Here is a 14,947-nt window from a genome sequence, read left to right as displayed (position 1 = left end):
GGAGATGTGTGTCCCGATAATTGACTGTTCTGTAATCAGCGCTGCAAATTAATCTGGAGGTTGTCACTGACAACTGTATCTTACTAACCATGGAGTTCAGACCCCAAAGTGATATACATTTTCCAACCATCTCCTGGCTAGGGATCTCTCTTAAATGGCCGACATGAAGGCGAATAACAGTTTTCATTTTTCCATTGGCCGGCTAAGATTGCAAGGTAACAACTGTGAGCTGGATATAGTGCAATGCATTGTCTAGCAACAGCGCTATGGTTGCTAAGCAGTGCATTGCCTAACAACTAGACCTTCAAATTAACAGGCCAACAGCACTGAACTTAGATGATATGCTAGTCCCCAGCTCATTTAGCCAATTAAAATTAAATTTTTAGATGAAAAATTGACACAACAGACAATTATAGACATGCATGAGTTTAAAGGGGGAGATTTATACGTTTCATATACCAGTCTTAATATAAATATTACTGAAGTAAGATGCACCTAATGTATTAAGAGGCGCACATCTTAACATATTATGCGCATGTATGGCCATGCCTGTGCGGCAGAAAGTTAAATCTACTCCAGCTTCGAGGTGGAGTACAATTGCGCTTTAATTTTCGCCACCTTCTGGCAGAAATGAGCGTAAATTTGACAGTCCATGAATATCCACAACCCCTTGACTAAGCACCAATCACAATGTGAGCTCCTCAAATTACACAAAAGTCGCAATTTTGACAGCAATTTGTAACTTTTATGCCAAAGAACTGACATTAAAAAGTTAATAAACTCCCCCTAATGATCTTTGTATCACCCTGGCACTTTCAGTTGTATCTTTTAGTATATTGTCCGTGTAGGTTTTGTAGCTCAGTACTATAGTGATCAGAAGCTTCCCCCAGTCCCTGTGTATAAGACGGAGAATTTTCTGTAGCTGTGTCTTCAATTTACTTTGAGATGCAAATGAAACCATCAGAGAAGACCTGACTAATACTCATGTCAGTGCTGCAGCCAACAGATGTCGTTTCTCAAGGTTAGATATGGAGCGAGCTGCAGCCCATTTATTGCCTTGTCACAGTTTAAAACCCAGATGATGAGGATATGTCTGACTTAATGCAGCCGGATCACTTTGCTGAAGTCAGACTTTCCGCTCTATACACCTAGAAGTATTTCTCTGGCCACGTAGCTGCCCCTTTTATGTTTGCAATGAGAGATCTTAAAGGGCACCTGATGTTTAACACAGAGCAGAGACAAAAAAATGTATACAGTGGCCTCAGATACGTGTTGTTGTAGCGTCCGATGATCGAGTTCACAAAGAACTGATGGATGAAACGTAGGTAGAAAGGACTAGGGAGGTAGTATATAGAGAAAATCTGAAAATATACCTTAAAGCATTGATCCATCCTATTACTCTATAGCTACTTCACAATGATCGCACCTAGCGTGCCCGGACAACCTGCAAATGTCAGACCCGAGGAATTGTAGATTTGCAACAGCTTGAGGTGTTAAAGATCACTGCCTGGAATACTCCTGTAGAAACAGTGGGGTGGATTTATTAATATTGTCTACATTAAAGGGGTTGTCCAGGCATGGCGTGGTTTTTCATACTGATGACCTATCCACAGGATAGGTCATCAGTTTATGATCGGTGGGATCCAGCACCTGGACCTCGCATCGATCAGCTGTTCCGACTGCCTCTGGGCACCGGAAGTTATGTAGTGGTCAGTGCCGGAAGCAAAAGGCTCCAATCACTGTCTAGCGGCCGTGCTGGGTTACTGCAGCTCTGCTCGTATTCGCTAGCATGGCCGCTATACAGTGACGGGAACCATTCGCTTCACTAACCAATGCATAACTTCCGGTGCCCAGAGGCAGCCGAAACTGCTAACCGGTGCGGGGTCCGAGTGTCAAACCCCCACAGATCATATACTGATGACCTATCATATCCTGTAGGTCATCAGTATAAAAAAAACACCCCATGCCTGGACAACCCCTTTAAAGACAGCATAAACCTATAGGGGGTTTTGCACAGGACGATTAAAGGGCAGACAAGTGTTCATATAACGCTCGTTGCTGATAATTGCCCTGTGTAAACAGGGCAGCGATCAGCAGATGAACGAGCTCGATCATCTCCTGGTCGTATCGTTTTAAAAAAGTAAAATATTATCGTTGTCGGCAGCACTTCTTGGTGTGTAAACAGGGAGACGCGCTGCAGAGGTGATAATAATATATGGGACGAGCAATTGGAGTAACGACCGCTCGTCCCGCTCCATGTGACCAGAGCAGACGAGCCCAGATCAACGATGTCTCGTTGATCGATGCTCGCTGCGCCTGCTGCTTATCGGCCGGTGTAAAAAGGGCTTAAATGAGTCAGGCAGAAGATTCAACAAATTGATCACAGTGGCGCACACTGTGTGATAGATTTGGCACCTCTTGATAGACATGTTAGACGCTTTTATCACACTTACACCACCTCCTAGTTGGCTGACTTTAGACAAGGATTTTTCACCAAAATTCTGGCACGTCATTAATACATTTGCGGCTTTTTAGGACTGAATAGACACTTTTGATAAGTGCCTATAAAGGCGCAAAAGTCTTGCTCATGTACGCCAGGTTTTTTGCTGCAATTTGCGCCAGAATTCTGGCGCATTTGCCATAGTCATTTTGCCCCAATGTGCTATGCCTGTGGAGGTCCTAAGGGGCGGTGAATGACACACAGGTTTTTTTCTTTGGTGTTCTTTGAATCTCTGGCTCATGCACCACCGCTTTGGGACCTGAATTAGGTACAACACAGGGTATAGATTTTGCCTTTAATGTTCCTTTAAGCCAGCCTGTGCTACATGGCTACCTGTGCAATAGTTTTATTCTTTTCAAGTTACTGCAATTTTATGGCCTACAGTTCATAATTTATTTCTTTTTTTAATGAAAATGGGTTGTGACTGTTGCAGGGAATGTCACATTGCAACAAAAGTTGTACCACTATTACAACTTTATGCTGCTGTCCCTTTAAGGAGGCATTGCATAGCACCCCATCTGCAGTTCTCCCATCACCCTCAGAAATAGTGATGTTGCTCCGTCCCCGGAAGTTTATTTTCGATAAGAACAGACCGCAAACCGCAACTATTTGGTTTTAGTTTGCGGATAAAAAGAAATCTTCGCACATCCATATTAACAGCGATTATTATATATTCATTAATAACCTTTACACACAGCTGCACAACACCTGCATATTCACACTTTCCTGATGTTCCTGTCTCACCACAGATAACGTTACATCACATGTCCAGCATTCACTATGTACGAGCAGGTTCATGAAAAGTTTAATCCAGCAGCATCCTACCTTTCAAACCTCAAGAATAAAAGGATTTCTCCACAGTTTTCATGCCTAGATATCTCTATCCATGAAGATCCCCAGTATGTAGAAGTCCTTAAATTGATGTTTTTTGCTAAGTTCTGAAAAATTTAGTTTTTTCTTAAAGGATAACGGTTTCTTGAAAACACTTCTGACTTGTCCTAGTGCCATGTCAAATGTTTTTATCGGTGGAGGTCTAGGTTCTGGAACCCCCACTGATCGCTGAAATGAAGGAGCAGAAGAGGTCAGAAAAGTGCTGATCTCGTTCGGCTATAATCGGCTTATTAGATATGGTGTATGGGTTCATATACTTTAAATGTGCAAAAAAAAAGCTCCCCCGTGTGGGTCACCTTTTCAAGGATCCCCATAGACTTGAGTCTATCGAGGGAGCCGTGAAAATGGAAGAAAATAGGACATGTTCTATCCCTCAACGAACCCTTCACATGGTCTGTTGAAACAACAGCCGTGTGAACGGCCCCATTGAAATACATGCGTCCGTGTGACGGTCGTTTTTATAACGGCCGTCACATGGATGTATACCACAGTTGTCTGAATTCGGCCTAATGCTGAATTCACACGAACGTAGCCCACATTGGACGTGAAAAACTGCCGTTTTCCATGTCCGAGGTGGACCCATGCGGGACGCGTTGTCACGAATCCCCCACAGACTACAGTCCATAGAGGGATGCGTGACACGCAGTAAAATAGGACATTTCCTATTCTTTCACGGACACTTCACACGCTCCGTTGAAACAACGGTCGTGTGAATGGCCCCATTAAAATACATGAGTCCGTGTCACGACCGTTGTTTTAATGGCCGTCACACGGACGAGATTTACGTTCGTGTGAATGAGCCCTTAGTTATATATTTTTCTGGAAAAGCTGGGTGACCAATGCCTGGATGACAAATGAACCTTGTTATGCCCATATCTATGCTCATGTTATTCAGGAATATGAAAAAAACTGAGTGGCAACCTGTGAGGCAGCCATATTGGTCGCCACTCAGCTTTCCCAGAAACAGAAATAATTAAGAAATGCCTGAGTTGGATTTTTAAACACTTGCCAGAAGAGCGTGAGACGCCATTTGGTCTTATGTACTCTCCCTCGGGTTGTATGCCTTAAAGAAATGTTCCCTAGTAGGGCAGATACGGAAACAGACACTTGGATATAGACGACTGGTGATTAATCAGAAATAAGTGAGGCCTAGATAACTACTTGGTTGCCGTGTGTCTCAAATGTGGCATCAAAGGTTGCAGGTTTGCCAACCTCAGTATTTTGTTTTTTCTTCTGGACATCGAACATAGACAGACAATTTTTTGTAGATAGATTAGAAATCCTTCAGTCATCGCCTTGTCCATCTGGGGCCTCACCCAGCTGCACCCGGTTTATGTTTATATATTTATGCATATTGTTTATGTATGTGTATTTAAATGAGTTGTCCCTATCCTTGTCCCAGTCTTGGCATGATATAGCCCTCTGATAGAGCCAAGAGGTGTACTTGCGGCCCCCATAATTTGGCTACTTGACGGTCAGCAGTTATCAAGCCAGACTTGTAAGGTTATGTTGGTTTATATAGAACTACTACTAATGCAGGGCTATAAAGTTAGAGGGAAAACCCAACCAAAAGATTTTATCACCTATCCACTTGTCCAGCGGCTGGACACCCCCCTCCCACCAATCGCTAAGGGCTATTTCACACAGAGTTTTTTTTGGTGCTATTTTTTACGCTAAAACTGAGCCAAAAAAACATCCAAAATCACCTCCCATTGGAGACGTTTTTTCCCGCTTGCAGTAAAAAAGCGACATTATTTTTCTTCCCGCGGTTCTGTCTCTGACCTCCCATTGAAATCAATGGGAGGCAGAGAAAGCGTTTTTCGCAGCGTTTTTTGCCCACGGCGCTCCTTGGTCATGGCCAAAAAACGCCAAAAAGAAAGTGCCTGCAAAAAACTCTGTGTGAACATGACCTAAAACTGTGCACGGCTGATTCTGTCAGTGACTTTGAACAAAACGGTAGTGCCCATTCTCGACTGCCGTTCCATTCACACTTCTCCTAGTTGAGTTCATGCGACTGCAGGTGCCAGTGTGTGAAACACCCTCCCCCTTCCCGGTCTAACATTTCTCATCTATCCAGTGAATAGGTGGTAAATGCTTTTGGTCAAGTCTTAAATACACAATATTGTATAGTTTACACATTGTTCATTTGAAAACCACAGAAAGATGTCTTCCCCGTAAAATCCATCTGGCTTCTCTCACATGTAAGGAAATAGTTCTCCGTTTAATTTACAATATGTTTTATGCATATAGGCAGGGCCAGACTGGCCATCTGGCAGTTCTGGCAAATGCCAGATGGGACGGTGAACAGTGGGCCGCCTGCAGGCTGCCCAAACGATCAGTGTCTCAGGCGGCATGGTACAGCATTTCTAAGGGGCAGCACAGCAGCTAAGAACGGCTGTCTGACTGTAATAGCAGCTGTAGTCTGTGCTGCTATGTAACAAATCTCCCTCTCCAGCCCCCCTTCCCTACTCTTCACACAACCTCCCCTCCTGCTGCTGTTACCAGTCGGGACGTGAGGGGGGGCGAGGGGAGACTGTTGGCGGGCTCTGTGTCGGGCTGTGAGCAAGAGAAGTGCTGGAGCAAAGAATCCCACCCCATCAACCTGCTTAACTCCCTTCACAAATATCTTACATAAAAATATACAATGTGTACGTTACATGTGTATAATGTGTGTGTATAATGTGCATATTTGTGTGTGTTTGTGATGTGTACATGTGCATATATAGTGTATGTGTGTGTGTATATATATATATATATAGTGTTTGTTTGTGTGTGTATTTATAGTGTGTGTGTCTGTGTGTGCATATATATCTAGTGTATGTGTGTATATATATATATATATATATATGTGTGTGTTTGTGTGTGTGTGTGTGTGTGTGTGTGTGTATATATATGTATATATATATATATATATATATAGTGTGTGTGTATATATATATACACAACCGTTCAAAAGTTTGGGGTCACCCAGACAATTTTGTGTTTTCCATGAAAACTCACACTTATATTTATCAAATGAGTTTCAAAATGACTAGAAAATATAGTCAAGACATTGACAAGGTTAGAAATAATGATTTTTATTTGAAATAATAATTTTCTCCTTCAGACTTTGCTTTGGTCTTGGAATGCTCCATTTGCAGCAATTCCAGCATTGCAGACCTTTGGCATTCTAGCTGTTAATTTGCTGAGGTAATCGGGAGAAATTTCACCCCATGCTTCCAGAAGCCCCTCCCACAAGTTGGATTGGCTTGATGGGCACTTCTTGCGTACCATACGGTCAAGCTGCTCCCACAACAGCTCTATGGGGTTGAGATCTTGTGACTGCGCTGGCCACTCCATTACAGATAGAATACCAGCTGCCTGCTTCTTCCCTAAATTGTTCTTGCATAATTTGGAGGTGCTTTGGGTCATTGTCCTCTTGTAGGATGAAATTGGCTCCAATCCAGCGCTGTCCACAGGGTATGGCATGGCGTTGCAAAATGGAGTGATAGCCTTCCTTATTCACAATCCCTTTTACCTTGTACAAATCTCCCATTTTACCAGCACCAAAGCAACCCCAGACCATCACATTACCTCCACCATGCTTAACAGATGGTGTCAGGCACTCTTCCAGCATCTTTTCAGTTGTTCTGCGTCTCACAAATGTTCTTCTGTGTGATCCAAACACCTCAAACTTCGATTCGTCTGTCCATAACACTTTTTTAACAGCTTATTTAAATAGTACCCGCAAAACGCCAGTGTCAACGTCTACAGTGAAGAGGCGACTCCGGGATGCTGGCCTTCAGGGCAGAGTGGCAAAGAAAAAGCCATATCTGAGACTGGCTAATAAAAGGAAAAGTTTAATATGGGCAAAAGCACACAGACATTGGACAGAGGAAGATTGGAAAAAAGTGTTATGGACAGACGAATGGAAGTTTGAGGTGTTTGGATCACACAGAAGAACATTTGTGAGACGCAGAACAACTGAAAAGATGCTGGAAGAGTGCCTGACGCCATCTGTCAAGCATGGTGGAGGTAATGTGATGGTCTGGGGTTGCTTTGGTGCTGGTAAAGTGGGAGATTTGTACAAGGTAAAAGGGATTTTGAATAAGGAAGGCTATCACTCCATTTTGCAACGCCATACCCTGTGGACAGCGCTTGATTGGAGCCAATTTCATCCTACAACAGGACAATGACCCAAAGCACACCTCCAAATTATGCAAGAACTATTTAGGGAAGAAGCAGAAAGCTGGTATTCTATCTGTAATGGAGTGGCCAGCGCAGTCACAAGATCTCAACCCCATAGACCTGTTGTGGGAGCAGCTTGACCGTATGGTACGCAAGAAGTGCCCATCAAGCCAATCCAACTTGTGGGAGGGGCTTCTGGAAGCATGGGGTGACATTTCTCCCGATTACCTCAGCAAATTAACAGCTAGAATGCCAAAGGTCTGCAATGCTGGAATTGCTGCAAATGGAGCATTCTTTGACGAAAGCAAAGTTTGAAGGAGAGAATTATTATTTCAAATAAAAATCATTATTTTTAACCTTGTCAATGTCGTGACTATATTTTCTAGACATTTTGCAACTCATTTGATAAATATAAGTGTGAGTTTTCATGGAAAACACAAAATTGTCTGGGTGACCCCAAACTTTTGAACGGTAGTGTATGTATATATATATATATATATATATAATATGATTATTGCATATTTCAGCAATATACTCATCACTCAAACAGGTATCATAATCCATTGCGCCATAGGTGGCACCTTGGGAAAGGGAGCTGCCCAAGGTCACCAGGAGGACAACGTGGGGGTTAGAACCCACGTATTATAGAAGTGATTGCTGCGCTCAACTCGGATCAACCAACACGTCCATTACACTTCTAGTTTATCAGCAGAGAACATTACCAGTGCGCTACCTCTGCCGTCAAGAGCCAACCGCAAACTCTTCCAAAGATGACATGTTGTTATTCCTGCTGAAAGTTATGATGTTATTTGGTCTTATGGGGACAATAAGAAAGCTAAGAAAGCTAAGAAAGCTAAGAAAGCTAAGAAAGCTAAGAAAGCTAAGAAAGCTAAGAAAGCTAAGAAAGCTAAGAAAGCTAAGATGCCATTGTGAGCTAGTAGTGTGGTGAGTAAGTGTTGTGTGAGCAGTGAGTGTCTTCTGTGCAGTCCTTGGTTCAAATCCTGATGTGTGGGTTGTCCAAAATGGTACTTTGCTGGGTGGTGTTTATAGTGGTGTGGAGGCAGCGCAGTGAGATTGTTGCTGCATAAGAAAGTTACTTATGCAGTAACAATGTATTTATATAGTAGATTATTGCAGATTTCAGCAATATACTCATCACTCAAACAGGTATCATAATCCATCCCTCTAGAGGTGGCACTTTGGGAAAGTGGGAGCTGCCCAAGGTCACCAGAAGGACAACGTGGGGGTTAGAACCCAAATTGTACAGAAGTGATTCCTGCTCTCAACTCGGATCACGCAAGCTGTGAGCTAGCTGCACGGCAGCTTTACAAGGATGCATTTTTCACCTCTTTTAAAACGGGTAATCGGCCCTTCAACAAGAAAAACATTGGATGAGATTGGGACATGACCGCACAGTGACTTCGGGGTTAAGTGCTTTTAAGGCTGGAGATCCTGGGGATAGAACCCACATGGTCCTCACGCCTCTAACTTATCAGCAGAGATCTTTACCAGTGCGCTACCTCTGCTTTCAACTGTTGGCAACAAATTCTTCCAAAGATGACATGTTCTTATTCCTGCTGAAAGTGACATTTACATTTGGTCTTATGGGGACAATAAGAAAGCTCAGAGATCAGCTGGAGCTGGTGGTCTGGTGCTTAAGCAGTGTCTTCTGTGTGGACCCTGGTTCAAATCCTGAAGTGTGGCCTTGTCTGAGAGGACACCTCGCTGGGTGGAGGTGGTGTAGTGAGGAGGTTGCTGCATAAGAAAGTTACTCAGTCCTCTTTTACAGAACATTATTGCAGATTTCAGCAATATACTTATCACTCAATCAAGTATCACGTTCCGTCACCCTGTAGGTGTGGCTCTATGGGGAAGGGGGAAAGCTGAATGTTGAGCACATAAGCTGTGAGCTCGCTGCTCCACCGGAAAGCATTTTCACCTCATAAAAAATGGAGGTAGTCTGACATTCAACAGAAATCACTTTGGACCGAATAGACCGACATGCGATGTGTGCTGTGGGGCTTAGGGCCAGGGCCGGTTTTAGACAGAGTGTGTTGGCTGCTGGGGCTTGTGTGCCAGTGCTGCTTTTTTGTCTCAGTCCGACCCTGCGTATAGGCCTAAAATTTGAATGTCATCACCATGATCGTGTGTGGTGAAGAATGCGGTCACCTTCCTGTTCAGATAAATTCACAATGCGTTAACTGATTAGCGAAAGGAGCAGAAACACACGGCTGAAATCCTTCACTATATAATAAATGAGTGTGAGGTGTTTGTAATAACAAGGTGGCCTTTTTATGCTGTACAAATTATTGCATAAATAAAGACAGCTTCGATGTATGTAAAGCCAGGTAAACATTGTGCAGGCCAGGTCTGTGAGAATATAAATCTGACAGGAGTCATGCCTTTTGCAGGCGGGTGGGGGTGATTTTTGACACCTGCAATTAAACATGTTTCAAAAAAAATAAATTATGATTTTTTTTGCTCTGGTTTCCGAATTCTTAGAAGAAAAATGAAACGTTTGAAAGATTAGAAGGGGGAAAAAAGACGACGGTAGAAGGCAGACAGTTAATGTAATCCTACTCCGTGCTGCTAATTTATCATTGCATGTATCTGCCTTATGTCTAATTAGCATCAAATTGCAAAATGTTATTTGCTAACAATTTATTGCATAAATCTGCTTGCAAATTTCAGGGTTTAAAGTCGGATTGCAAATTGTTCTGTCTTCTATAAGTTTGATTCAGTGTAAAGCAAAAATTATGATTCATTAGCACCTAATATTTGCTGCTAGTATCTGGTCATGAGATCTTAAAATTTGTATGAACAGAGGCAGAAATCCGAACAGAGTGAGGCCTAATGCCTATGGTACCACGTCACTCTGTGTCACTGTATCACCATACAGTGACACAGAGTGACGTGGTACCATAGGCATTAGGCCTCACTCTGTTCGGATTTCTGCCTCTGTTCATACAAATTTTAAGATCTCATGACCAGATACTAGCAGCAAATATTACACGTGGCACCATATTGTCCCCTAGACACAAAGCTTACATGGGAAAGTAATACTGTATCTGATGGCACATGCCTCCAATTCTTTTTGAATTTGTGGGAAAAATTCTATGTGTGCCTCCTTATGAAATCAGAATTATTCGCAAAAGTGTGTCCGATTTGCATCCGTAAAAAAAGGGCAGTTTTTCATGCGCATGACTGCGCATGACTGTTTGGCTACGATCACGCGCTAAAGTAAAAGCGGCTGTAAAATACGGAGCTGTTTTCAAGGGAAAACAGCCTCTGATTTTCAGAAGTTTTTTAAGCATCAAACGTTTTTTTGATGCGTTATTTGGAGCCGTTTTTGGAGCTGTTTTTCTATTGACACAATAAACAGCGGCTCCACAAACGGTTCAAGAAGTGACATGCACTTCTTTTTATGTTTACTTTTTTACCCGCCTTTTTTTCAATGGCCGCGTAAAAAACACCCCGACTGTTTTTCCCATTGAAATCAATGGGCAGATGTTTGGAGGCATCCAGCTTCTATTTTTTCAGGCTTTTTTTCGAGGCGTCTACGCCACCGAAATACACCTGAAAACACTGCGTGTGAACATACTCTTTGTGTTGCGTCAGCGTGGTTTCCTTGTGTCATCCGTTTTTCTCGTCCGTGTTTCTCCTCTGCAACCACGGATATCGTCCGTGTGCTGTCTGTTTTTTTCACGCACCTATAAACTTCAATGGGCGAGTCTGATCCACAAAAACGGACCAGAATAGGACATGCGGTGAGTTTCGCGCAACTGACATGCTCCGTGAAAAAACACTGATGTGTGAATAGCCCCATTGAGTTGCATTGGTCAGTGTGCTGTCAGTTATTTAAACGGACGGCACACTGACGTGAAAAATCATGTGAATAAGGCCGTACAGTATGGGCCTATAGATATCTATGAATGCCGTATTACATAACCGTAATACATCCGTGTGCATGAGGCCTTCAATAAAGAGGACATCAGGTTAAAGGAATTTTCCAGTTATTAAAAAAAATATAGAAAAACAATAAACATATAAACAGATGGTCTCAGACCTGCTCCTCCCACAATTCTTTTGTTATTCTTGTCCTACCAAATCTCAGCAGCGCCGAAAGCCAAAGCCGTCTAATTGTATACTCCAAAATACAATGCACTTTACCGTCAAACACAACTACATCCTGGAGGTCTTTGTTCTCAACATATCAAGTTCAGCCTTATAATATCCCGGGTGCATCTATGAGAAATGTGGACTTGGGGGACTGGTGGGGGACACAGGAAACAATGGTACATACCTGTATGTTTATGCCACACGTCCATTAAATCTCATTCTAATGCACAACGGATATTTCTTGGTGGTTGTGATTTAGCAATATTGGTAAATACAAGCGGACCCCAATGCCTTGTTACCCATAGACCCCCGTAAGATAAGAGGCGCAATGGGATATCATGGTAATTGCTCACAATAGATGGAGCTCTGTCGGTTAATAAGGGAATGTATATCACATACATTGTAGTATCACATGCGGCAGCCATGTCTTTGGCAGATATGGGAAGGCCACAGGTATAGCTTTTATTCTAGGACCCAAGAGCTGCGAGCTGAACTTCTACCTGGTGGCTTTACTGATAAAACTTCCCCGGCCTTCCAGACTCCACGGTGACTGGAAATCTTGCTTCGTCCAGAGCTTGCGCATTATACCGGATCGGCAGAGACATGGCGTGCTGTGATAAATTGCTGGATGCCTTTAGTGTCCCTATTATCATGCAAACCCTGCTACATCTCCTCCGATATTCTAGTTAAACACAAAATCTCTCCAGCTCCTTATTGAGTGCATCTCTCCCACTTTATGCCTGGGTCAGCACTTGATAAATAGTCTTTACTGACCAGGCATAAAATTGAAGTAATTGCCACATTGGTCAGTAAACAAGAGAAAAACTATGATGAATCCTTCCCCATGTGCGTACAATAACACGGCACCTATGGAAGAGGAAGTAAAATCTGCTTGTTGGACAGTGACAGATGCAATGTTCAGAGCGTACGGGGCCCTGGGTCTCTCCTTCGTTTTGTGTCTACCTTTATTACACCAGGAACTGGGTTTTAACCTTTTCAGTAATCTGTTAGCAATAAGGGAGACTACTGTATTTCTGTCAAAATGTCCCCTGTATAACAATAAATTTTACATTGATGTCTTGCTTTTCAGGAATAATTACAGGGCACCTTAAATGTTAGGCCATTTACTACTTGTGGAAAAGATGACAATAAAATCAATGAAAGCCTATCCTCAAAAGAACATCACAGCCCTTCACAATGTTAATGGATTTACATGTTGTGAGAGGTGCAGGTTTACTCCGCAGTGTTTTACGGTTTTAACCCTTCATATGCTTGGTCACCCATATTACTCCGTTCCATAAATGACACCAGTGTAGCTCCCAAGATATAGACATTCCTTCACAGCTCCCTCCTGAGCGTCCAGCTATTGATCTGTGCCGAGATGATGAAGTTTCTGCGTCAGTCCTTGAAGACCTGTACGACCGGTTCTATCACCAAGGTCCACACCAACTTAGCATTAACCCCCCTTAAAAAAAAAAAAATCAACAACCCAATAATGCGTAACAGCAATGGGGCACTGTTCATGTCTGTGACCACTGTATGTAAAGTCTGGCATTAGTCATCTAGCCTGCCCCTGACAGCCTGAAGTGAGGGAGATTAATGTGAAGTCGGCCTTCTTTATTATTGTCATTGTGTTCTTTCACACTCTGCCTCTGACTTTCAATTTTGTTCCAGAATTAATTGTCTGCTCCCTGCAGTATGACTGATGTAGAAGGATATACGTAGCACGGTGCCCTGATTCTGGCCTTGGCGGTGTGAGCCCTGGTTGCAGGTAGAGTTGCTACGTTCATATTCATTGCTGGGCAGTCGGGACACAGGTGACTCTCTGATGCTGGGCAGATTTCTAAGCAGATAGTTGCAAAAAAAATATTAATTACATTATTTTTTTTTATCTGCCTATTAAAGGGGTTGTCCAGGATTAAAATAGCGTGGCTGCTTTCTTCCAAACAGTGCCGCACCTGTCCACGGGTTGTGTATTGCATCTCAGCCCCGTTCACTTCAATGACGCTAAGCTGCAATACCACACACAAACTTCGGACAGGTTTGGCACTTTTTTGTGAAGAAACTAGCCATGTTTTTCTAATCCTTGACAACCGCTATTCATATAGAGAGGGGTTTCCTGTCTGGGACGCCCTTCTTTTAACCAAAGTGGAAATACACTTACAAAATGTGTGGTAAAATACGTGCACCTTCACGTATATGAAGTCAGCTATACATCTGGGCATTTTCGTAGGACCTGTGATACCAATGAGGTTCACTAAAAGGAAAAAAAAGGTACACACCGGCGCAGACATAGGGCATTACCCACGTATGGATGTAGAAAAAACGATTCGGTCAAGGTATTGCTCACCTGGTGCTGTTGTGCTAAGAGCACGACACCGCTGTAGATATGGTCTTTAAAGGGGTTTCCCATGAGAGACATTTATGACACGTCCACAGGATATGTCATAAATGTCAGATAGATGTGGGTCCCACCTCTGGGACTCGCACCTATCTCCGGAGCCCCGTTCAGCCGCTGCCAAGAGGTGGGACCCGCATCTATCTGACATTTATGACATATCCTGTGGATGTGTCATAAATGTCTCTCGTGGAAAACCCCTTTAAGGTGTAGAATTTCCAGGGAACTGAAAGCCATGGGTTACGCCGGTTGCAAATGCTTCGTCCGGTTTGGAACGATAGTCGTATTGCTATAGTCGTGCATATAGCTAACAAAAAAACAGTCCTTGGATCGGCGCTGTTCCCTTTTGACGTGGTATTGTGCTGGTCTCTAGTTTTGCATAGCAAAAGCCGACACTATGTAGATCGAAATAGAAAGATCTTTAATAGAAATGAGAATGATACAGGCAAAGCCGTACCCTCTCCTTCCTCAGGCAGTATCTCAGGGATAAAGGAAATGTGGAAGAAGTGCATACATTTATACAGAAAGAAACGTTGGGGGGGGGGGGACTGACAATCAGGCAGGGTCAGGAGTCAACTGTCCGTTACTGTTACAAAAATATTATGCGGAGTACAGAATTTCTATTTCCATCTACATAGCGCCGGCTTAGATACTAGAGACCAGCACAATATCACGTCAAAAGGGAACAGCGCCGGTCCAAGGGCTGTTTTTTTTTAGATTTATCCACCTGACAAATGTGCGATTATCGCAATACCACTGTGATACCAATGAGGCATTAGTCACAGGTATTAAAATCATCCCAAAGGTGTTTTCAGGTGAGGTCCATTTGTATATCAACCGATCATTGTGCTATATGCAGAAAATGAGTTGGA

At 43.1% G+C, this 14,947-nt stretch overlaps 2 long non-coding RNA genes across 4 annotated transcripts in view; one reads left to right on the top strand and one right to left on the bottom strand.

Annotated features, from left to right (window-relative positions):
• The window catches only part of LOC142661119 (uncharacterized), a 336,310-nt gene that overhangs the window by 236,581 nt on the left and 84,782 nt on the right, over positions 1–14,947 (top strand). The window lies entirely within an intron of this gene.
• On the bottom strand, positions 13,280–14,152 carry LOC142660478 (uncharacterized). Its single transcript, XR_012850490.1, has 2 exons — positions 14,028–14,152; positions 13,280–13,520 (listed from the first exon to the last, which is right to left on the bottom strand). It is a non-coding gene; the product is annotated as an uncharacterized LOC142660478 (long non-coding RNA).

Source organism: Rhinoderma darwinii, chromosome 9 (assembly GCF_050947455.1).
Source record: "Rhinoderma darwinii isolate aRhiDar2 chromosome 9, aRhiDar2.hap1, whole genome shotgun sequence".
Lineage (NCBI taxonomy): Eukaryota > Metazoa > Chordata > Amphibia > Anura > Rhinodermatidae > Rhinoderma > Rhinoderma darwinii.
The sequence above is the reverse complement of the archived record's forward strand: the minus strand, read 5'-3'. Positions and strand labels throughout refer to the sequence as shown.